At 33.7% G+C, this 24,190-nt stretch overlaps 1 long non-coding RNA gene across 1 annotated transcript; it reads right to left on the minus strand.

Annotated features, from left to right (window-relative positions):
- Positions 1-843: 843 nt before the first annotated feature.
- LOC148277717 (uncharacterized) lies at positions 844-6,867 on the minus strand. The gene is made up of 3 exons (XR_015823377.1): positions 6,494-6,867; positions 6,003-6,093; positions 844-5,179 (listed from the first exon to the last, which is right to left on the minus strand). It is a non-coding gene; the product is annotated as an uncharacterized LOC148277717 (long non-coding RNA).
- Between the last annotated feature and the right edge of the window lie 17,323 nt (positions 6,868-24,190).

Consider the following 24,190-nt stretch of genomic DNA (forward strand, 5'->3'; position numbering starts at 1 on the left):
CTAGTTTACCTCACCCTTTAGATAATAGTAGAACTTTATTTTTCAAATTTGATCCTGTACTTACATTTTATTAAGTGTGTTTGCAATAATTGGATCAATTCAAAATAATCCTCATTTAAATGATTTCAGTATAATATTAGACGCTCAATTTCAACATTCGAAATTCATTAATGATCTTGAAAAAAAAACCTTGATCAAATTTGGGCACATGATATCATACAAAGTCCTATATCCAAGCAACATTCTAAAACAAAATGTATCCCTAGAGTTAAAAGTTTTTAATGAGAAAACAATTGGTGGGTTTAAAGTGCGTAGCGCCTAAAAATCCAGAACTGTTTGTAGAACCCGAGAGTACTCTAGATTTTAAAAGTATATTTTGTAGATGGTGGAAGATTGTAAATGGGTAAAGTGTATTTGAATTTCAGAGATTCAACAATCTTCACAAGGAACCCATTAGAGAAGATAGTGTAGATCATAAAAATTTTCTAAGAAACATGTCCCTTTGGTTAAAAACTTGGAGACTCTCAATACCTGAGAGTTAGTCTCTAGGTGTACAAAAATTTAAATCCCCCATTACTACATTGGATGCGTTTTCAATGTTGATCCTATATATATTTTCCATACATAAAGTAGAATATTTACTCTTGAGTAAATTTCAAAACGATAACTTAGAAGCGAGGTTCGGCTGTTATCGTCAAACGAGTGGAGCTTATTATTGTATTATTTATTTGCAAGTCTTAGAGAGTGAGAGAAAGCTTTGATTTAAATGTGCTGTAATATTGCTGGAGTTGAGTGAGGTTTTGGTAGGTATGTGAATATGAGAGTTAGTGTATATGAGTGTGAGGGTGGGTTTGTGGAAAGGGTGAGTGTGTGTTTGATACAAGGGGATAGAAACATCTTAAATTTATAATGTAAAAACAAATATATGATTTATAGTTTATATAATATATGTTTAGTCTCTCTGATTTGATGTTATATGTTAAACTTTTAAATAGTATTCCTTGAGTATGTTGGATTTATAGATAAATATTTGCAATTTGTAAAATATCATAATTACTTATAATCACATCTATATAATAACTAATTTTAGTTTATTTAATCCTGTAATTATTGTTATTAATATCATACTAAATGGGATATGATAAGGTTTGCTGACGATATTGCTATGGTTGCTGAAAGTGAAGAAGAACTGCAAGAGCCCTTACAACTATGGAAAGCATTCTTCAAAATAACTACAGTATGAAGATAAATAAAGACAAAACAAAGCTACTGACTGTAGGCCGAATGCAACACCAGATGAGAGTAGTGATGTCGGGAATACCACTAAAGAACACCAAGGAGTTTCTCTACCTCGGGAGCAAAATAACGTGGGACGGTTGGTCTAAGAGCGAGGTCGACAGCCGTATACATCAAGCTAGACTTGCATTTAATAAAAGGTCCAAAATAAAAGAATCAAATAATATAGACCTAAAACTAAGAATACTCCTAATCAAGACCTATTTATGGAGTATCTTGATGTATGGCTGCGAGACATGGTGCGTATCCGAAAGAGATAAACAGAGACTAGAGGCTTTTGAGATGTGGTCCTATAGAAGACTACTAGGAATTTCCTGGAGAGACCACATTACAAATGAGGAGGTTCTCCAAAGAATCGAAGGTGGAAGGCACCTGCTCAGGACCTTGTCCGAAAGGCGAGCGAGATGGATCGGTCATGTAATACGTCAAGAAGGCCTGCATGTGCAATGGAGGGGATGACCGAGGGAACAAATTCTAGGGGATGCCCACGCCAAGAGTACCTGGAGGACCTATTAGAGGACGTGCGCTGCTCATCATATGTTGACTTTAAATGAGCCGCACAAGACAGGGAGGAATGGAGGAGAAGAATGAAAGGAATTGCTGCCAGCCAATCCCAGGATTGAGACCAGAGAAGAAGAAGATCATACTCAAATAATTTTAAAAAATACATTACATAATAATTTATAAAATAAAAGGTGTATGTTTTTGATTAAATAAAAATAATATATGCAATAACTACATTTTTATTTGTAACTGATCTTGGTGCGTTCTATTCCTTCACAGGGCCAATTTTTTAGTGTTTTGGTGAACAAATCATGATATCCTGTAAACAGAAATAAGAGAAAGAAATATTTTTTTCTTTTATTTAGGAAACATTAAGTACTATTACATAGTTTTATAGTATGCAAAATTTTATGTAAATTATGTTTTTAATACCTCTTATGAATATACACATTATTGTTATTCCATTTTGTATTATAATTTTATATGTATTCTTCTCCTTTTTGTAAATCATGAGAAATGGAGTTTATACTCACATAATATATTCTCTATTGCATAATATTTATGTAAATTTAAGATCATAATGAAAAATTCTCAAACGATAACGATACTAAAACGATTTCTTGTTTAGCATTAGGTCTTATACCCATATATATGTAACTAATATAATATTTGTACTTTTATACAAATATGAACTAAACTTTTCTTTTTTAAATATCTCTTTGTAAAACAAAAGAACCAGAATTCACTTTACTTTATGTTTTCTTTAATATTCATTTATGAACTTGTAAATATTATAGTAACAATTTATACTGGAACATCAGAACTTAATATTGCTTACCATATATAAACTCTACAGATTTCTTCTGAAAAATTACAATCATTATACACTTACTTCTTACAGACACCATAATATATACTTATAACTTTCATATGTAATAATATACATAACTAATTATTCTTTTCTCACTTAAAATTCTTATCTATTTTTTATTTTTTTGTCACATTTAATGTTTATATCTTTTTAATTTATGAAAACTTTATTGGTCTTTTTATGTTAAAAAGTTGTTGTTTTTAATACTTATTTTTTATTTTTTTTAAAAAAGAAATATTTGCGTTCTTATGATTTACCCAAATATTTAATAAAATAAAATAAAGAAATAAACTACAAACTGTAAGTTCGAAACCAAAATGTCTTCAGCGTTTAACTAATAATTTATGTACCTCACAACACAGTATTGTATAACTTTTAATTCTTTAGGAATATCATCTGCTCCATATCATACAAGTATATGTCCAACCTCTTTGAATCATAATTAAATTCATTTTATTAGTCTGTCAAAATATAATATAGTATTTTACATAGTAACAACAAATATAAAGAATACATTTGTCATTACAAAGCAGACATTGTTATTAATTCATTATTACTCTATTATAGCTATGTAAGTACTCACCTAGAATTTGCATTCATAACTTACAAACCACAAAACATTACTTATATTGACAGGCTGGAGAAAGTACAACATATTTTTTAAAACATTTGAATTTCTGATGCTTTCTTACATTTCGTGAGATTACTTAGCATTAGGTCTTATACGCATATATTATATGTAACTCATATAATATTTGTACTTTTATACAAATATGAACCAAACTTTTCTTCTTTAAATATCTCTTTGTAAAACAAAAGAACCAGAATTCACTTTACTTTACGTTTTCTTTAATATACATATATAAACTTGTAATAATTGTAGTAACAATTTATACTGGAACATCAGAACTTAATATTGCTTACTATATATAAACTGTACAGATTTCTTCTGAAAAATTACAATTATTATACACTTACTTCTTACAGACACCATAATATATACTTATAACTTCCATATGTAATAATATACATAACTACAAACTGTAAGTTCGAAACCAAAATGTCTTCAGCGTTTAACTAATAATTTATGTACCTCACAACACAGTATTGTATAACTTTTAATTCTTTAGGAATATCATCTGCTCCATATCATACAAGTATATGTCCAACCTCTTTGAATCATAATTAAATTCATTTTATTAGTCTGTCAAAATATAATATAGTATTTTACATAGTAACAACAAATATAAAGAATACATTTGTCATTACAAAGCAGACATTGTAATCAATTCATTATTACTCTATTATAGCTATGTAAGTACTCACCTAGAATTTACATCCATAATTTGGAATCCACAATACATTACTTATATTGACAGGCTGGAGAAAGTACAAAATATTTTTTTAATATATTTGAATTTCTGATGCTCTTTTACATTTCACTTGAAAGACTTTTATTCTTTCTTTTTTCACTGCTGGTTTTATATTTTTAAACTTATTTGAATTACTTTTAGAATAGCATTTAAAAATAATATATTGCTTTTTTTACAATAATATGTTATTATTTTTTTAAGATGTTTTTTTAAATTAACTTAAATTTATTGTCTTTTTTTCTTTAAATATCTCTTTTTACAAAGAGATATTTAAAGAAGAAAAGTTTGGTTCATATTTGTATAAAGAACTAATATTTTATGAGTTATATGTATATATATGAGTATAAGACCTAATGCTAAACACGAAATCATTTTAGTATAGCATACTTGAGGATTTTTCATTATAATCCTAAATTTACATAAATATTATGTAATAGAAAATATATTATTTGAGTATAAACTACATTTCTCATGATATAAAAAACGGAGAAGAATACATATAAAATTATAATACAAAATGGAATTACAATATTGTGTACATTCATAAGAGGTATTTAAAACATAATTTGCATCCAGGTAAAAATAGTTTGCTCATATTTATTAGTACATTTTTGTTTTTATGATCAGTATTATTCTGGGAAGTGTTCATTTCAGGGGAGTGTCTGCCTTCCTGGAGGTGGATCTGGTGAGTCCGAAGTAAGTACTGCTGTGGGTATGGTGTCATTGGATTTTTCCATCACAATAGTGAAGGTAGATTTCAGAAAGTCTTGTCTCCCGTCTATTCTACATTGTATGGCGTTCTGGAATGGTCTTCTGTGGCAGTCAGTAAATATAAATACGTGGCTCGTGTTGAGAAGTTCTTTGTGGATAAAGGTTTTCTTTGGACTGTGGTGGATGCCTGGTGTTTGTCTGATGTCTGCGAGTCTGAGTCGTAGGTCGTTGACGAATGTCCCCTTGTCCTTGCATGTTGAGGCAGTGAAGAAATCGCTCGGAAGCCTAGTAATTTCTGCTGGCAAACATTTGAGTTCGACTCGCACAGCAAATCTAGTAGTACTATCGGGAGAGTATCTACCCTCTCACTACTCATATCTTGATCTGCACTTGGGTGAAAATAATTTTGTAGTATGTACTTATTCTGAAAATAAAATTCACAATGAATATACAGGAAAGTTATTGCAACCTACCTTATGTATCTAAATAAGAACTTATTACTGGTGTTTATGGAGTTGCTATAAAACTAGTTTGAACTTGTCTCAAATATAAATGGGAGCTCATTTACATACCATATTATTTAATTGAATTCGGTGATAAGAATCCTGGAACAAATGTATTAATAAGTCCCAAGTATGTCTTAATCGTTTTTCTGTGCCATTAGTTTACTCATTAAAAACAATGTTTTGAGTACGTCCAATGTTTGCAGACAGGCTGGATTTCCTCCCTAGGGAGTTATCTAGTTCTAAATTTGTTGCAACAGAGAGGGAAAACATTTTCGAGAAGGGAATATGGAAGTCTAGGCACTTACAGGGCTTATGCTCTGTCATAGGCTGGTTTAAGTAGGCATTTTACACATTGTAACATTCTCCATTCTGCCTATGTTTTAACATCACATTTCCTCAACTCTTCCATCTGTTTTCTTTTGTGAAGTCAAAGAGCTGAAACTTTTATCATTTGGGTGAGATTTATTCGCCTGAACCAATTCACCTACGACGCAAATTCAGTATTCCCTTCTCAAAAATGTTTTCCCTCTCAGTTGTAACAAAAATTGTTTATGTTGGTGACTACTCTTTGGTGTTTGTAGCTTTCTAGAATAAATAAATGTAATAATTAATGCAGAAAAAATATTATAGTAATGTTCATACAAGAATTACATTGGTATACTTATTTGTATCCATCGACAAATTTGTTGTATTCATTTCATGTTCAAAGGGCATATTTTATTTAAAATTCATCAAACTTACTCTGTTAAGATTATGTTCCAGGCATTTTTCTTGGCTCTTTAATATTCATGGAGAACTCCTTATTTTAAATCACACCCATGTGACTTTTAATCTGAAATGTTGTGTGTTATTTCATAAAATGTCAACTTCAAAATAGGTTAGGATTTGGTAAGGTAACCTAATAAAAAGTGTGATAATGTCCTTACAAGACAAAATGCGTCACATTTTACACCCTTGTAAATAAAAAAAATAAAAGGATAATTGAATCCAATAAAAGCATTTTACTTTGGATACCTTACGAAATTTTAATATAGAATTCAACCAATTATCTGCAGACACAATAAATAGGTTAGGATTCCTTGGAATCTATTACGTATAAACAATGTTATAATACATGTTTTGAATTAGAAAAATAACATTATGATAGATGCTTAGCTTTTTTCTTGTAGCTTATAAACATTTGCTCTGTTATTTTTATATGATTCTATTGTTATTTACATTTTAGTACATACCTGATATTTCAAGCGTTGTCCCGATATTTCTTCACGAACTTTGTTTCAACTCGACTTTTTAATAGTCTTTGCCCTTCCATTACATAAATCGTCATGATTTTTACAAAATTAATCAATATTTCGACATTTTCAACATTCCGCACCACGTTTGCACTCATTTTGACAGCCAAACGGTCACCGCTTCGCGACAAAAACCGTTCGAAAACAGTTCGCACCGCTGTGACGGCCGTCCTGCAAATGGCGGCACCGTTGCTTCGACGTTACGTTCACGGTCAACGCTCTCTAGGAAACCAGCGCCATTGATTTACATAGTCAACGTTTTAATGACGTCATCCGCCGTCCCGTGACGGCCGCTTTGTGACGGTACCGCTGTCTTAGGAAACCATAGCTTAACGGCGTCACGAAAGTGTTTTACACAGGCAGTTTTACTTCGAGAGTTTAGTAAACAACATAATATTATTACACAAAGTATTAGCTAATCAATACATCTTTGTTTTGTTTGCAGTAATTTAATGGCGATTTACATCAGTCGGCTTCTGTGTATCCACTAAGAAATAGGAGCAGTTAAAACCCAGGATATGAGGTAAAGGTATAACATTATTTTGGTTAGTTTTTAATGTATTTGTAGATAAGTCATGGCATCGCTTCACACTTGTCATTGATCTGTGCTTGCAGAATAACAAAATATTGCAATCCGCTAATATAGGTATGTGTTTTTGTATATTATATATATATAAATGTATATCTTTCTCGCGTAAACATGACACATTAAATTTCCAGTACGCTCTAATGAATCAAATTGTTGTTGTTTAGATAAATTAATAATGTGATTCCAATTAGCTGTATTTTTTCAAAAGTAATAAAAATGGTAAATTTTGCGGTTTCTTTCAAAACATTGCCTTCATCTAAAGGTTAATACAATTTCCGGATTTCTGCACAACTGGAAACATCTGGCATTCATGAAGCCGGAAAATTTGAGTTTTACTGAATTTCTTTTATACCAAGATATATTCGAATTGTTTAAGGACGAACTAAAAAATAAAGTCATTTATGGCAGAAAAAATGCGCGGGAGCGACAAGCGCACATAGAGCAAGTCGCTATCGTCCTGTCCGTGCCGCCGTCCCGGGGGTAATCATCGTTCGGCGGGGATATCCCGCCTGTCAGTCTCTGTGACAGTGTCTCGGAACAATGTCCCGTCCTATACATTTGTGTTTGTATGTCGGATCCAGAGACAGAACAATATTGTATCGTCACGATACTTAAAAGCGGTTCTACACAGCGCCCCGAACATAGAATGTTTAAAAAAAACAATATTTTATAATTAATAATAGGACTCTTTTGTGGAATGATCCGAATGATCGGTTCTTTAACTTAAAAATATCAAAAATCATTTTGCCTTGCAAATCCACTGACTCAATCCTAGATCCATAAAAGACACAACACCTCACAAAATTCAACAATAATAATTATTATTGTGAGTACACTTTGATTTCACTCTGACACACGCATTGATATGAGAGTCAACTTTAATTAACAGAAAACAACTTACGTTTTGAGACACCGCTAAATTAACTAAAACATCAAAACAAAACAGTTAAATCCGAGCGACGCGACAACACACGACGGAACCTTTTTGCAAACTGAACAGAAAACAGAACACTGAAGTTTGAAGTTGGCTCTCAAGCTGGAGTACAAAAAAGGTAATGATTGATAATTAGCATTAGCATTGTGAATTCATTATGCTTATTATTATTATTATTCATCATCATTCCCTTTCCGCACCGTATGGTGCATAGGGCACTGCATCGGTACACCAATTGCAGTGTATTTTGATCAATTTTGTTACATGAAGGTAGGATGATCAGTATTACGCCTCAGGTACCAGTCCAGGGACTATGAAATATTCTAGTGTAAAAACACCCCTTCAAATAAATATTTAATATTAACCATGTCGGGAATCGAATCCGAGACCTCTTGCATGGTAGGCAAATTCAATGACCGTTACACCACGAGGCCGACAATTATTATTATTATGGATAACTTATACAGCGCCCTTTTTTGTAAAATAATACATCAAGGGCGCTTTACAAATTGATTAAATAAATATATAAATTTAATTTTAGCTTTTTCAATTTGTAATTTAAGAAAAACAATGTACTTTATCACTACATGTCATGGTAAGGATTTATTCAAATTATTTATTTATTTATTCATTTATACATCAACGGTTCATAAAACCATGCACAAAGAAAAATGTTTTACTTAAATAATCACAGCAGTGCACAATAATCATGTTGTACAGAATATGAAATATAATATAATTATTTAAACTAAAAAAAATAGTGAACATAAAATAAAAAAAACAACAACAAAACAACAACAAACCATCACGCCGTTCCCCGTCCTTACGGGGAACCTACCCTTGAAGGCTGAGGATAGAACGCCACAACACTCTATATTTGCGTACAGATCTCGCTTCCTCTACATTCATACATCTTGTCATGCACGCGCGCCGATTATTCCGACTTTCAACATGTCCATCTTCAAGTATTTGTTGGATTCGGTCATGCCATGTCTTTCTCGGTCTTCCTCTATTTCTGCATCCATCAACATTCGCATTGTAAATATTCTTAGCCGTTCTTTCGCCGTCCATTCGTTCTACATGTCCGAACCAGCGCAGAGCTCCTTTCTTGATTTCGTCGATAATGCTTGTCTCTGCTTTACATAATGTACGGATCTCAACATTTGTGCATCTATCGTTCATAGTTTTACCACAAATTCACCTGAAAGAAAGAAAAGAAAAAACAAAGGAAGTAAAAAATAAAAATAACATTTATTCTTGTTTTCCTTACATTCTTGTATTTTTTAACCTCTGATGCCCGATGTACCGTATTGTTCACATAAACTAAAATATAAAATTGAAATAAAAAAAAACTTTTAAAAAAATATATTTTTTCCAGTATTTGCATAAAAAAATGTTTTTAGTTAGAATTAGAAAAATTGGGCATCGAAGGGTAAAGTAACAATCGAGTGCCCTATGCTCCAGCAGGTGTGGATAGGGAAACGGTACTGCAATTGCATTAGCATTAGCATTTAATATACTTCGCTATTTTCATTTCATTAGCACGCTAAGAAAAAAAGTAGCATTCATCGAACAACATACCATGTGCTTTGTAGATTTGGATTTTACTGGATTTTTAGTTTTTAGTTTTTATGGCACATGCAGGGTTGCCAATTTGTGGGGAATTCATCAAACTGCAGGGAATCTCAACTCGATTGGGGATTTTGTGGGGATTGGTATTATGCGGGGACTTAAACATTTTACCATTTATTAATTTATATAAAGCTAACACATCGACAGTTTGATGGCAAGTGATTCCAACATCAATGTTTAAGTATGTCCAAATGCTTGCAGACTGGCTGGATTTCCTCCGTAGGGAGTTGTTCATATTTAAATTTATTTCAACAGAGAGGGAAAACATTTTTAAGAAGGGAATATGGAAGTCTAGGCATTACAGGGCTTATAACCTGTCATTGGCTGGTTAAAGTGGCCACTTTACACACTGTCTAACATTCACCATTCTCACTCACGTGTTAAAGTTTTCAGCTCTTTTACTTCACAAAAGTCAACAGATGGAAGAGTTGAAGAAATGTGGATGTTCAAACATGGGCAGAACGTCACCAGTGACGTCATTCTAAGTAGTGCGTTTTTATTGAAATATTTTTTATTATTTTTTCCGTACATCTTCAAGAAACTTTGTCGTACAATTTAATGCTCTAATTCTTACCCTGCGCAAGAAAACATTTTTTGTATCCAATTTCCCGTAGGGCTGAAGTTCCTCATTGGGTAATTTGATTTAGATTTTTGGGAAATTTGGAAAATTGGCATTGGCAACACTGGACACACGCGGGCCGGGATTGACGCCGCACGCGCACGTGTGAAACTGCGAGACTCGAGACGCGAGATGCTCGCGCATAATTTGTAACATATCGCGGCAGATTGACAACTCCTGCTTGCGGGCAGGAATATTTTCGTATTTATTTATTATTTATTATGGATAACTTATATAGCGCCATTTTCGTAATAAAATACCTCAAGGGCGCTTTACATGGTGATTATATTGTTAAGTTAATTTAATTGAAACTTTTAAATTTGTAATTTAATTAAAATAATTTACTTTGTTGTCACGTGCTACGGATTTATTCAAATGATTTAGAGAACAAGTGGGTTTTAAGTTTTTTCCGAAACATCACTTCACTTTCACAGCCCCGCACCTCTGCTGGGAGAGCATTCCATGCCGTAGGGCCTACGACCGCAAATGCGCGTTCACCAAATTTAGTGCGCTGTTTGCGTAGAGGTATAATAACTTTTCCTCTCGCCGTAGACGTAGCTGATCTAAGCGTGAGACGCCTGTCAGCTAGTTCATCTGGAATGCATAGTTCCCTTAAATATTCCGGAGCCGAGTTGTGCAGTGACTTATACATAAGCCAACAGATTTTGTATTCGACCCTCTGTGGAAAACGTAGCCAGTGTAGTTACCGAAGTAGTGGAGTGATATGACTGAACTTAGAGATTCTGAAAATAAGTCTCGCTGCGGCATTCAATACAGATTGTAGGCGAGTCATTTTGTTCATTGGTAGACCTGCATAGATACCATTAAAATAATCGACTCTAGACACTACAAACGCATTTATTAATTGACGGGCGGAATCAACCGGCAAATTATGCGTTTGCGTATTTTAGATATTTTTTTAGGTTTTAGCGTATTTTACTGAAAACCTGCTGAAAATATTTTATTAGTTATTTATTTATTTACATACATAAGGTTATTGCACATTATTTGAGACATGAGTCCCAACTCCACGGGACTAGAAGTCCTGTGTTGAGATGGGACGAGCAATTAGTAGACACAGACGCATGAGTATATATCATCACAAATATAGGATTGGAAACATAAAAAAATATTTAAATGCCCCCCATATTTGCGCTATTTTTACAGATCCTTATAGTCATCATCATCAACATTCCCTTTCCGCACATAATGGTGCATAGGGCACTGCACTGTACGCCAATCGCGGTGTGTCTTGAATTGTATAAATGAAAATAATACTTTTATTTTATTGGTTGGTTGGAAGAAATTGCCATTTGGCTATAAGCCCGCCAATGTACAATTAACACTATGTACAAAAAGTTAAACAAATAAAAAATAATCTTGATCATTTTTGTGACATGAAGGTAAGGTGATCAGTGTTACGCTTCAGGTACCAGTCCAGGGACTATGAAATATTCTAGTGTATTTTTTTTAAATATTTCATTTCAACCATGTCGGGAATCGAACCCTAGACCTCTGCATGGTAGGCAAACGCGCTGACCACTACTCCACGAGGCCAACTTAATAGTAAGTTAGTATAATCTGTGAGGAAGTTGTGACCGACCTCAGCGTTACCAACCCTGCTGGTAGATCTACCGATTTTGGGTGAAATCTACCGATCTACAAATTTGATAGAAATATTTCAGATTTTTAAACGTTTCCGTCTTTTCCGTATATATTTTTTGAAAACTATTTATTCATTCCTAATCTAGGCGACTCACGTGATCACTTATGGATGAATAAACCAAATACTCACTTTTTTCTGTTTGCTCAGAAAGCTACTTTTTCTGCCATCTGTTTATTATTATGACAACAACAACAGCAACAAACCATCACGCCGTTTCCCCGTAGGGTAAGGCAGAGAGGATAGAACGCCATAACACTCTATCTTGGCATACAGACCTCGCTTCCTCTACATTCGTACATCTTCTCATGCACGCACGCCGATTATTCCTACTTTCGACATGTCCATCTTCAAGTATTTGATGGACTTGATCGTGCCATGTCTTTCTCGGTCTTCCTCGTTTTCTGCATCCATCAACATTTGCATCGTAGATCCTTTTAGCCGTTCTTTCGCTGTCCATTCGCTCTACATGTCCAAACCAACGCAGCACCCCTTTCTTGATTCTGTCAATAATGCATGTCTCAGCCTTACACGCTTCACGGATCTCGACATTTGTGCACCTATCATACATCGTTTTACCACACATTCGCCTGAGGGATCGCATTTCGACAGCATTCAACCTACTTTCATCATTATTTTTCCAATTCCATACTTCGCTCCCATACATTGGAGTCGGAACTAGAACTCCGTTGTGAACTGCTAGTTTAGCCTCCTGCGATAAACATTTGTTTGCCAAAGTAGATACTACTTATCCTTCGGACTTCGGACATAATACGTACTCGTTACTCGTATACATATGTTGGTTGGTATATATTACAGATATAAGATTAACTAGGTAAATAAAAGTAGAATCTAATAGAAAAATATATGGAAGTCTAAGCACTTATAGGGCTTATGACTTGTCATTGGCTGGTTTATGTGGCCACTTTACACACTGTGTAACATTCACCATTCTGCCCATGTTTGATCATCCACATTTCATCAACTCTTCCATCTGTTGACTTTTGTGAACTAAAAGAGCTGAAACCTTTATCACGTGGGTGAGATTCATCCGGCTGAACCAAATCACCTACTAGGCAACGCCTGAAAACAATTTTCCAATTGTTATACTTCTTCTTTTACCTTATATTCCCTTCTCAAAAATGTTTTTTTTTTTTTTCTTTATTTTTTTTTCTTTTATGCAGGAAACATACAGTACAGTTACAAAGTTTAATCTTTTACACAATTAGACTTAATTCTAATTCCCTCTCTGTTGAAATAAATTTTAATAAATAAAGTTATTTTTATCTTAAGGATCATTATCAAAATTTTTTCTTTGGGTTAACTAATGAGTTGATATAATGCTGGATATTCCAAATTTGTGGATTAAAGTATCACTCGTGTTTTATTTATAAAATAAATTACAATGATCTTGCATCGAGAATTTTCACTTACAAACTTAAATATTATTTTGAGTTTATAAAACAATATTCAAGTATTTCAAATATGCGATTTGTTTTAAAACATTAATAACTCACGTCAACAAACGACCGGCTTCCGATGTTTAAAAAACTTCAACAACATCCTCCAACAACAAGCGTTTATTTAACTTTTGACACATGGGCCGAAGAATGCAATACTTTTTTTTAAATATTTTTTTTATTTATTCATATTTTTCTCTTACAAACTATAAATTAATAATAAAAATAATGTGACCTCATTGGGGTTTCCCGTGCCGAGGACACTTAACAATTTAGTTTTTTTTTATTACATTTGAGAATAAACAAAGAAGACTCACTTAAAAAACAAACATAATTAACAAATATTCAGACAGTTTTAAAAACAAGGTATTTATATACATCTATATTATTTATATTACAAAACACACAATGAAAACAACAAAAACCTAACATAAGCCATACAGTTGTGGAGCAGTTGATTCAGCATTGGTATGGGCGAATGAGACAATCCATTTTACTTCTACCTAGCTCCACTATCCATTTTTTTATAGCCTTTTTAAACATTTTCTCATTACTAATTGCTTTAATAGATAGTGGAAGTAGGTTATAGATTTTAATTGAATAATACTCAAAATCCCTTTGTCTGAAAGTGGTATTAGTTTGTATTTGTTTAAGTTGTTTATGTGTTGAGGATCTAGTGATTATATTATTTGTATGTGATGTATTGTGGGGGTTATGTCTTTCATTTGAGTAAGAGTAGTGTTTGAATCTATAAGTGAGTATTGTTTTAGCGTATAATTGTTTTGGTGTCATAAGTTGTGATTTATGGAATATTTCTTCAGTAGATGTCTGTATCGGGACTCTGAGTATTATTTTAATGATCTTAAAGTAGGGCACACATATCATACATATTGTTATGTGTGTTCTAATAATAACATTGCAAATATATTTAATTTATAAATTGTTTATCACATATGTCTTGACCATTATTTTAAATTTTGATATGTTTTTTTCTTCATAAATATTTTTTTCCATTTCGTAATACTTTTTAATTGCTTTAAATAAAATTGAATTTGGTGACTTTGCCTTTTTCCTAAATGGAAGTCTAATTTTGTTCTTTTCTCTAGTATTGTGATCGTGTTCATGCTGGTTCCGATCATTTTTTTTTCCAAAATTCTGTTTTTTTATTAGAGTTTATAATTTTATGAACAAATATCATTGTATTGTAAAATATTCTTTGTTTATATGTTAGTAATTTCATTTCATTTACCATCGACTTTACCCTCGTGTATCTGTTTTTTTTCAAAATGATTCTAAAGGCTTTATTTTGTAATACAGTTAGTTTATCTATGTTTTCTTTGTTTGATAAAAATAAAATGCTACTACAGTAGTTAACGTGTGGTTCAATAATTGCTTTGTAAATAGTTTTGCAAAAGTCCTTATCAATAAATCTTCTGATCCTTCCCAAAATTGATATTTTTTTTGCAATCTTATTTATTACCATCTTAGCGTTTTGGTGAAATGTAAGTTTTGAATACAACATTACACCTAAATATTACTTCATGTTGTTTTCATTACGATAGTGAAGCGACATGTTATTTTGCTCCGATATTTATCGATATCGATGTTTATTGAGCCTACTTATGCAACGAGGATTATACAAGTAGATTTTTTTCATGAAAAAATATACAATGTGAATTAAATTAAAACCAGAAATAAAAAAATTAAAATTTCTTTCATCATTCTATTCATCATTCCTTCTATTGGTATCAAAGATCCGGTCCCCATATACGAAAAGCAGCCCCAAAACATCTTCTTCACAGGATATTTCACCATTTGGTCAATATAAGCCACAGTAAGTTTTTCATCCCCACTTTTTCTAACAAATTTTGTGCGATATCCCTGCACAAGAAAGTGGGTCCCCGAAAAGAGTAACTTCTTCCAGTCGTCGATAGTCCATTTGGTATATTTTCTAGCCTAAATGAGCCTTTGCCTTATCATACGTGCCGTCAGAAGTTGTTTCTTCTGTGGTCGAACTACTTTTCTTACAGATTTAATGAATCCTGTTCCCATTTTCGTACTGTTGAGTCATGTATCATCACCTCAGTGGCTACCAAATCTCGTTGAAGTTCATAACTTGTTTTTCTGGGGTTAACTTACTATTTCTGATCCAAGTTAAATTAATTAACAGATCAGCTAGAATTGATAAGGAAGAGGTACCTGAACTTTTTAAAAAACAAGGGTCTTGTCGTGCCTGTCCGTATTTCCTATCGGACACTAGTTTTCCGGTTTCTTCCACATTTCCAAATTATCTTTGCTTCAACTGACCCTGTTTCTCTTTTCTGTTTAATAATCTTGCTGGCTGCTCCCTGACTTACGAAACATTCATTTGCAATATCCTTCTGGGTCATTGATGTATGTTCACTTAAGGTTATAATCTTTTCCCTTTTCCTCGGCGTGATATCTATGATTTAAACCAACTCAAAAACACTGTTTAACATGCAAGCAATTTATAAAATTAGTCATTTATTGAGAAAATGTAAAAAAAAACAATTAATGATTTCTTCCAATATCTTACAGTACTTGCTTTCATTGGGTTATTCAAGCCTCTTGATTTCGCAGTTATTATATTTAATAATACGTAAAAATAAAATCACGTCTAGATGTGGAAGATCTCTCTAATTTTCGCCTATTTCAAATCTTATCCATCGTATCAAAAATACTAGAAAAATAGTTTCTCATAGGCTCAGCATAAGTTCAGCCCCGCGAGAAATTGGGTATGCTTTCTTACGCGCGGTAAAAATTAGACCATTAAATTGTGCGGTAAAATTTATTGAAAATGTATTAAAAAAATAACGTTAATAAAAACGAACTACTTTGAACGACGTCACTAGTTAATGTGAATCAACCATTGATAAGAGAGTTGTGAGAGATTTCCGGTTTACGGTACGTCAACGGACCAATCGGCAGAACTGACCGAGAAGAAGCGGAAGAGAACTTGCGACGTCGCACTCGGAGTAATTTCAGAAATCCAAAACCTAAAAAAACATAGCGCTGATACTACGATACGTAATATAATGTTTTTGGCTTGGTTTTATAGTAAATAAACAAATAAAAAAAAAACACTAAATCCTCATTGGGTTCAAACATATTTGAAATAGTGAAACCGATTTTTCTAGAATTGTGGTTTATGCCTTTGGCCTAAAAAGGGTCAACATATTCGTAAATACCGACGCGACGCTCAAATTTTTGTAGAAACTCAACCGGGCAGCGTCACAACACTACCCCATTCCTCCAGTGCACCATGAACGTAGACCCCGACAATACCTAATATAGTAATCTTTATTCTATCCCCGTAAATCGAAATCCCTTCACTTAGGTACCTACGAGGATTATATTTATAAATTATTTGGTTTTTCCTAGGATCATTAGGGGAACGGACACCCTCATACTGCTCTATAGGCGATGGTAACCGGGCTTACCTGTGCCTCGATTATGAACGCTATCTTCTTCTGAATATATCGAGACGGTATACTTAACTTCTGTACTATCTGTATCTTACCTCGGTATGTTCTACTTACTTGTCGTATCGACATCATATGATCAAAACAAGCCAATGGAATGACCGCAAACAATAAGTCCGCGTTCCTTACGTCATTAACATTTAAAGTAGTTCTCATTTATATTTTAAATAGGCTTCTGTAATAAAAAGTGCTCATTTCAAAGCGATTATAAACTTTAATAAATCCCAATGCATGACTTTTGGAAATCACCTAGCCAGTAGAGTGGTAACTTTCTAACGCCCAGATACTCTTATTTGTTAATAGGGCAGAACCTAGCGAGATTTTTTTTTTTGCACATAGGCGTTTGTTTGACCACACTGACAGTTATGTCGGAATTCAATTCGACTTCAAAATTGGCTCTTAAGAAAAAAGTGCCAACCTCGAAACGATTAAAAATTTTAATAAATCTCGGTGAACAAATTTTTTGTCACTTTTAATGCGTAGATAAACGCATCGAGGGGTTCTAGACCTGTCGGTATAAACCGATGTACTTACATTAAACTTGATGGGGGGGGGGGGTTATCGGTACTATACCTTTGTAGTCGGTCGGGAGACTTTTATCTTCAACTATGACGTTATACTGAAGCTATGTCATTTTAGAACGTAGATATGTGTACCGTGACGTACGCTTCCCCTTGATTCATATCAATGTACCTACCCAGAATTTGAAGGGTGGGGGGTCGGTAGTATATCTTTATAATCGCTAGAGGGAATTTATCTTCAACTATACCGTCAAGTCTTCTTTTAAAACTATTCCCGTTATGATTTATTTTATCTTCTTTCTTTCAATTTTCTGTCTCTTTCATACAATATTTTATTATATAAATAGCAACGCGTGTAATTATAAGTTAGTTAAATTCCTGACGATGAGGTAGTAACCTCGAAACCGGTCGAAATGAAATTAAATGAAAAAAATTAAAGTGGTTTATACAAATTTATAAACAAATAAGTGTAAAATGTCATACCACAAAGTGAAAATAGTTTTGATAACAATAATATAGCATAAATATTTTTTCCATCCACCTACCAGGGTTACATTCGACGAGAATGCATATCCGAAAAAATAGAAGGACGTTGTTTTTTTGTGTTTATTTTTTGTTGTTAATTAATAATAAAGTAATTTCTTCCCATTTATTTCTTTTTACTGGATATTTGGTAATACTAAAATTATATTAACTGACATTCGATACATTTTTGAAAATCGCCTTCATGAATAAAGTGCACCCCTGTTGGTGAGAAGAGCCGAGTTTGAAATTTGCAAAAAGAATTCTATATTTAAAAATGAATTATTTTAAGTTTTGTAATTCTATTATAAACGAGTACCTACGTACCTGCTTATCAATGAAAAGTCTTTTTTCAAAGTAATAGCAGGCAAGTCAACGTTCTGGCAGAACAAGGTATGTCGGGTCCGCTAGTGAAAAATAAAATGAAAAGTGATTTAAACAATGTCGTTCATATTGATTAAAACAAAATAAATAAGGACAAAATAAGGATATAGTGGGAAGAAAAAAGTAGGAAAGTGGTGAGGAGTGGTGGAAGAGGAATGAAGGAAAGTAGGAGTGGAATATTGCATTTGATTCGATGACGAGAAATAGGACGAGATGTATGAATGTATGTCAGGAGAGACGTGTGTGGCAGCCTATCCTCTCTGCTTACCGCTACGAGGAAATGGCGTGATGGTAGTCCGCGGAAAACTTTGTATTGTCAATCACGCGCACTCAAGCGGCATGAACAACAATCTTCCATCTCCGACAGATCAAATCCATGCGGAGAAATATTCCTAAAGACGCAACTAAAGCTCTTGTTTCGCGTCAAGATTACAAAACTAATAAATCATTATCAAACTAATAAACTTCAATCTGTTTTCAATGCAGCAGCGAGGCTTATTACGGGAGTAAAAAAATATTCTCACATCTCACAACATCTTCGAGATTTGCACTGGTTAAAAAGCCCAGAGAGAATAAAATAAAAGCTTCGCTGGACAGTATTCAAATCCCTTCATGAAATGGCTCCGAGATACCTATCGGACCTTTGTTTTAGGGAAAATATGTACATGTCGAAGAAAATCTACTCTTAGTCAGCATAAGATTCAGGAAGAGGAAAACTTGTCGAAATCCGGCGCTCCCCAAACACTAGATTCGGAGATCGTGCTTTTGCCGCCGCCGGCCTCTCTGCCTGGAACCGATTGCCTTCAAACCTACGAATCATCGACAGTCCCAGTCAGTTCAGATCCCAACTGAAATCTCACTTCTTTAGATTATCACCCTCAATTTTAATTCAGAAAATATAATATGTCACTTAAGTTTTTTTTTTTTTTTTTTTTTTATTAAATCATACAAAAAATATTTTTTTTGTACTCCCAGGAGTTACAACAAACTCATTTTCGGACAGAAAAATATTTACACATAGGTATGTTAACAACAATAGTATAGCAACAAATAGTAATAAAGTAACAAGTAATAATATGTACATAAAAACTGAAATACGATAGCAAGCAAATATATGATACAAATCATACATCCGCTTGCCATCCTTTAAACAATCCATAATAAAAATTAAAAATAAAATTGTTTGTGGAAGAGGCTAGGAGTGTATGCCTGGATAGACGTGTGTGGCGGTCCATTCTCTCTGCCTACCCCTACGGGGAAATGGCGTGATGGTAGTAGTAGTGGTAGTAGAAATTGTTATATTTACATATTGTAAGAAAGAAATATTTAAGGGAAAAAATAACTTAAAACTAAATTTCACCCTCCACGTACCTCCTCAAGTAGTAATTTTTTAAATTAATACAGTTTAGTAAGAATGTAAGTTTAAGTATACAATTTTGTAAAGCGCCCTTGAAGTGATTTTTCACAAAAATGGCGCCACATATTATTTTTACGACAAAGGCTCATCGGGTGTGGGATGCGGGAGCGGAAGTTTCTACCCCGCCGGCACTTCTTACCGCGCACGTCTTGAACGCGGACCCCGACTGTACGAGGTGCACAACCCCCGCCCTATTGCAATCAAATAAAAGTAGTAATACCTTATTAGGTGGTATAATGGTAAATAAGGTGGGCGGTTTAACTGTGTATTATACCTATATCTCGTTTGCCATGTTTTAGTTTTATTGGAGATTAGCCTATTGTCAATACTCCCCCTACCTGCAGATGCTGGGATTGGAAAACACGCCGGCCTACGAGTCACAATGTCTCAAAGTATTTTCAACGAGGAAGTTTAACCCTACGAACAATTTAATATAAAAAATGTTTTCTTACGCGCGGTAAAAATTAGAGCATTCAATCGTGCTGGGAAGCTTCTTGAAAATGGATGAAAAAAAAGATTTAATAAAACGAAATACTTTGAATGACGTCACTAGTTTTTCCGATTCAGCCAATGATAATCGAGTTGTGATAGATTTCTGTTTTGCGTTAAGTCGACTGGCCAATCAGCAAAATTCTCAGAGAAGAAGGGGAAAGAACTTGAAACGTCACATGCGGAGTAATTTAAAAAATACAGAACTTAAAAAAATTATGACGCGATAATTTTTTTAAAAATTGCTTAAGTTTAATAGTCTATTAACAAATAAAAAAATATAATAAACTATTAAACGTCCTCATTGCCGAAGAAATATGTTTAGCAAAGTGCAAAATATGTACTAAAAAGCACTATAAACGTTTTTTTATTTTTTTTAAAACTTTCAAATGCGCGTCCCAGTCTGAATGAACTTTCTAGCAACTAACATCATCATGTAATGCTTATCATGTAGTGCTTAAAAACATGCTAAGCATTTGAGCGATCACAATGAAAAATAATGAAGATGCTTATTGCAGTCATAAGTCAAACGCCTGTGTAATCTCTAAGTCAACGCTCGTGTCGGTTTGTTAAAAATCGACGTTTACTGTAAAGAAATAATACAATATATTGCATTTGCAAAATAGTAAGGAGTATATACAACAGAAAAGTGAAAATTAAATTACATCAATTACTATGGCGACTGCTTTTCTTGACATTTAGATCGCCAACCGCCGGCTAAATGCAACGAACGGCATGATAAATAATAAATAAATAAATAAAAATAGCGGCTTTAGAATATTTTCCATATTTACACCGGTGAAATTCAAATATGTGATTGCGCAGCAGGATTATACGTCGCGAAACGTAAATATTTTGACATTTAATATTAGGTGTTCACGGATGTTCCATTGTGATCGCGGACACGATAAACAACCATGGTGAGAAATTGTCGATAGTTATTTGTGATTAAGCTACTGGTCTGGTACGATTTTAATCTAGAAATATTGTAGGGTCAAAGCACCAGTAAATGACCACCCCCCAGTAAATAACCATTGGTTAATAAAACACATATAATAAGAATTGCTACATGTGTCCAGTCAAAAAGCTTTTAACATTAGAAACTATGACAAAAGCAGTAGGCGGACACATCTTTTGGTAAGAAACAAATCTATGTGTTTGAACTGTGAACTGTGAGTTTTCAAAGGGTAATAGTGCGTCTTCCCGTTATTGTTCTGAGATTGATAGTGTTTTTTTTAAGGAAAGGTGTGGTAAGTGTTTTATTTGATGCTATTTCTTATGCAATTCTTTGAATATACCTAGGGTGTTTTATAATGTTATGATGTAACTAAATCTGAGTATTATTTTTACTGGGGTAGTGGTGGTCATTCACTGGTGATTCTGCCATTTTTTTAGAGCAATATCAATTATAATTGTAATACTCGCATTTCAATAAAAAAGTAAAAGTATTTAGAAAAAATAATATGTTTTTTATTGTTTTCTTTTATTTTGTGCGTTTAAATAATGAAATTTATACATTTAATGTGGATTTTACTTCAAGCTGAACCTTAAACGGTCATTCATTGGTGCTTTGACCCAAATTAAAAGTACATTTGACGTGACCCGCGATAGTGCTGTGTCCGCTGTGTGACGGTGTATGTATTAAGAAATAGTAAATCGTGATATATTCATACACCGGTCGACAAGGGCAGTGTTTGTCAAGTTCAAATGTACGTAAAATACTCGTAATGCGCCCGCCGGCGACTTTTTAATGTTTCACCTTTGAACCATACGTAATTGTACGCGTATCTACTGATACGCGACCAGTGACCAGTGACCAGTGACCACCATAATCGTATCGGACACTGATAATAAATGATAACGGGTAGGTAGGTCAATAATAAGGACTTGATTTACGTTCTTCCGACAGATGGTGTTATCAATACTACAATACTACAGCCAACTACGGATGTAGGGAGTACCGCTTCACCCGAGTACCACTGTTACTGGAACATTTGGCATTCGATGTTCTGATCCGCTGGTTGCGAAATAATAATGTGCTAATCCTCGATCAACACCGCACAGACTCATTCTAATCCTCGATCAACACCGCACAGACTCATTCTAATCCTCGATCAACACCGCACAGACTCTTTTGTTCTAAAGTCCGTAAAATGTAACATGATTAGAATGACAGTTGTCAGTAAAAGTGACGACATGACTTTGTAGTAACGTCAAAGGAGTTATTTATATTGACACACGAAAAATCATTTGTATCTGGCGTGTTGATTAATTTTTTTATTGCAATGCTTGAAACATAAATCAACATTAATATATAAAATCAGCTTTGAAACAAAAAAAAAACTAAAATGAACCTAATTATTAACGACGTTCTTACAAGGTTACATCATAATAATATAATACCAAAGGATATGAATTTGTTAAAATTCCAAAGACAATCTCTATGCTAGAAATATTGAATGATGTAATGTTATATCATCTTAATAATACAATATATACTTTAAAAAAAATATATGTTTGCGTTCTTATGACGTACAAATATTTCAATATTAACCATATTCTTCTAGTGGTAAATACCTCCTGACTTGGAATGCTCGACACAGGCCACAACACAACACGTCTCTATAATATATGTAATAATATATCGAGGCTATACTGACATTGAAGGATATTGAAAGGAGGGTGAGTGCCAGGAACAGGGAGAACGGTGCACTGAAATCTACTTTGGCAAACAAACGTTTATCGCAGGAGGCAAAACTAGCAGTTCCCAATGGAGTTCTAGTGCAAACTCTAATGTATGGGAGCAAAGTATGGAATTGGAAAAATGATGATGAAAATAGGTTGAATGCTGTCGAAATGCGGTCCCTCAAGCGAATGTGTGGTAAAACGATGAATGATAGGTGCACGAATGTCGAAATCCGTGAACTGTGTAAGGCTGAGACATGTATTATCGACAGAATCAAGAGAGGGGTGTTGCGTTTGTTTGGACATGTAGAGCTTATAGACAGCGAAAGAACGGCTAAAAGGATCTACGATGCGAATGTTGATGGATGCAGAAAACGAGGAAGACCGAGAAAGACATGGCACGATCGAGTCCATCAAATACTCGAAGACGGACATGTCAAAAGCCAGAATAATCGGCGGGCGTGCATGAGAAGATGTACGAATGTACAGGAAACGAGGTCCGTATGCAGAGTGATATGGCGTTCTATCATCTCTGCTTACCCTTACGGGGAAACGGCATAATGGTTTGTTTGTATCTACACTCTACACAATAAAAGAACTACGAGTATCGTGCCGGGTGAAATTTTAGTATGCCCGTACCCCGTGGTGTAAAAAAACCGACGGGTTTAAAAAAAGTTTAGTAACGTAATAATGTAAGAACTCTTCTTTATCAATTTTTGTGTGTATTTAATTCGTAAAAAAGAGTCAGTTTTAACTTGAGCTTATTTAATAATATCTACGTATTTCGGAATCTAATTAAATATATGTTTTCTTAAAATTACTCAGCGGGGTTTTACAGAGAATGATCATACGAATTAGCAAGTTTATTTTCAAAATAATAAATATTGGGTCCATAGAATTAAGAATAGTCCAGAACTGCATACGAGCATCAAACAGAAGGCAAATAAACTAAAAATTAAAGGAGTAGTTTTACGTTTTGACCTATAGTCCTATAATATATAGCGAGATAGTTTTAGCATCTATCCATACTCCATACTTCCATACTAACTAACTAACTAACTAACTAACCATCACGCCATTTCCCCAGAGGGGTAGGCAGAGAGGATAGAACGCCACACCACTCTGTCCTGGCACACTTTCTTTGCTTCCTTCACATTCATACATCTTCTCGTGCACGCACGTCGATTATTCCGACTTTTCACATGACCACTTTCAAGAA

This window comes from Micrasema longulum, unplaced genomic scaffold (genome assembly GCF_059751315.1).
Source record: "Micrasema longulum isolate JH-2025_06_02 unplaced genomic scaffold, ASM5975131v1 h1tg000988l, whole genome shotgun sequence".
In the NCBI taxonomy this organism is placed as follows: Eukaryota; Metazoa; Arthropoda; class Insecta; order Trichoptera; family Brachycentridae; genus Micrasema; species Micrasema longulum.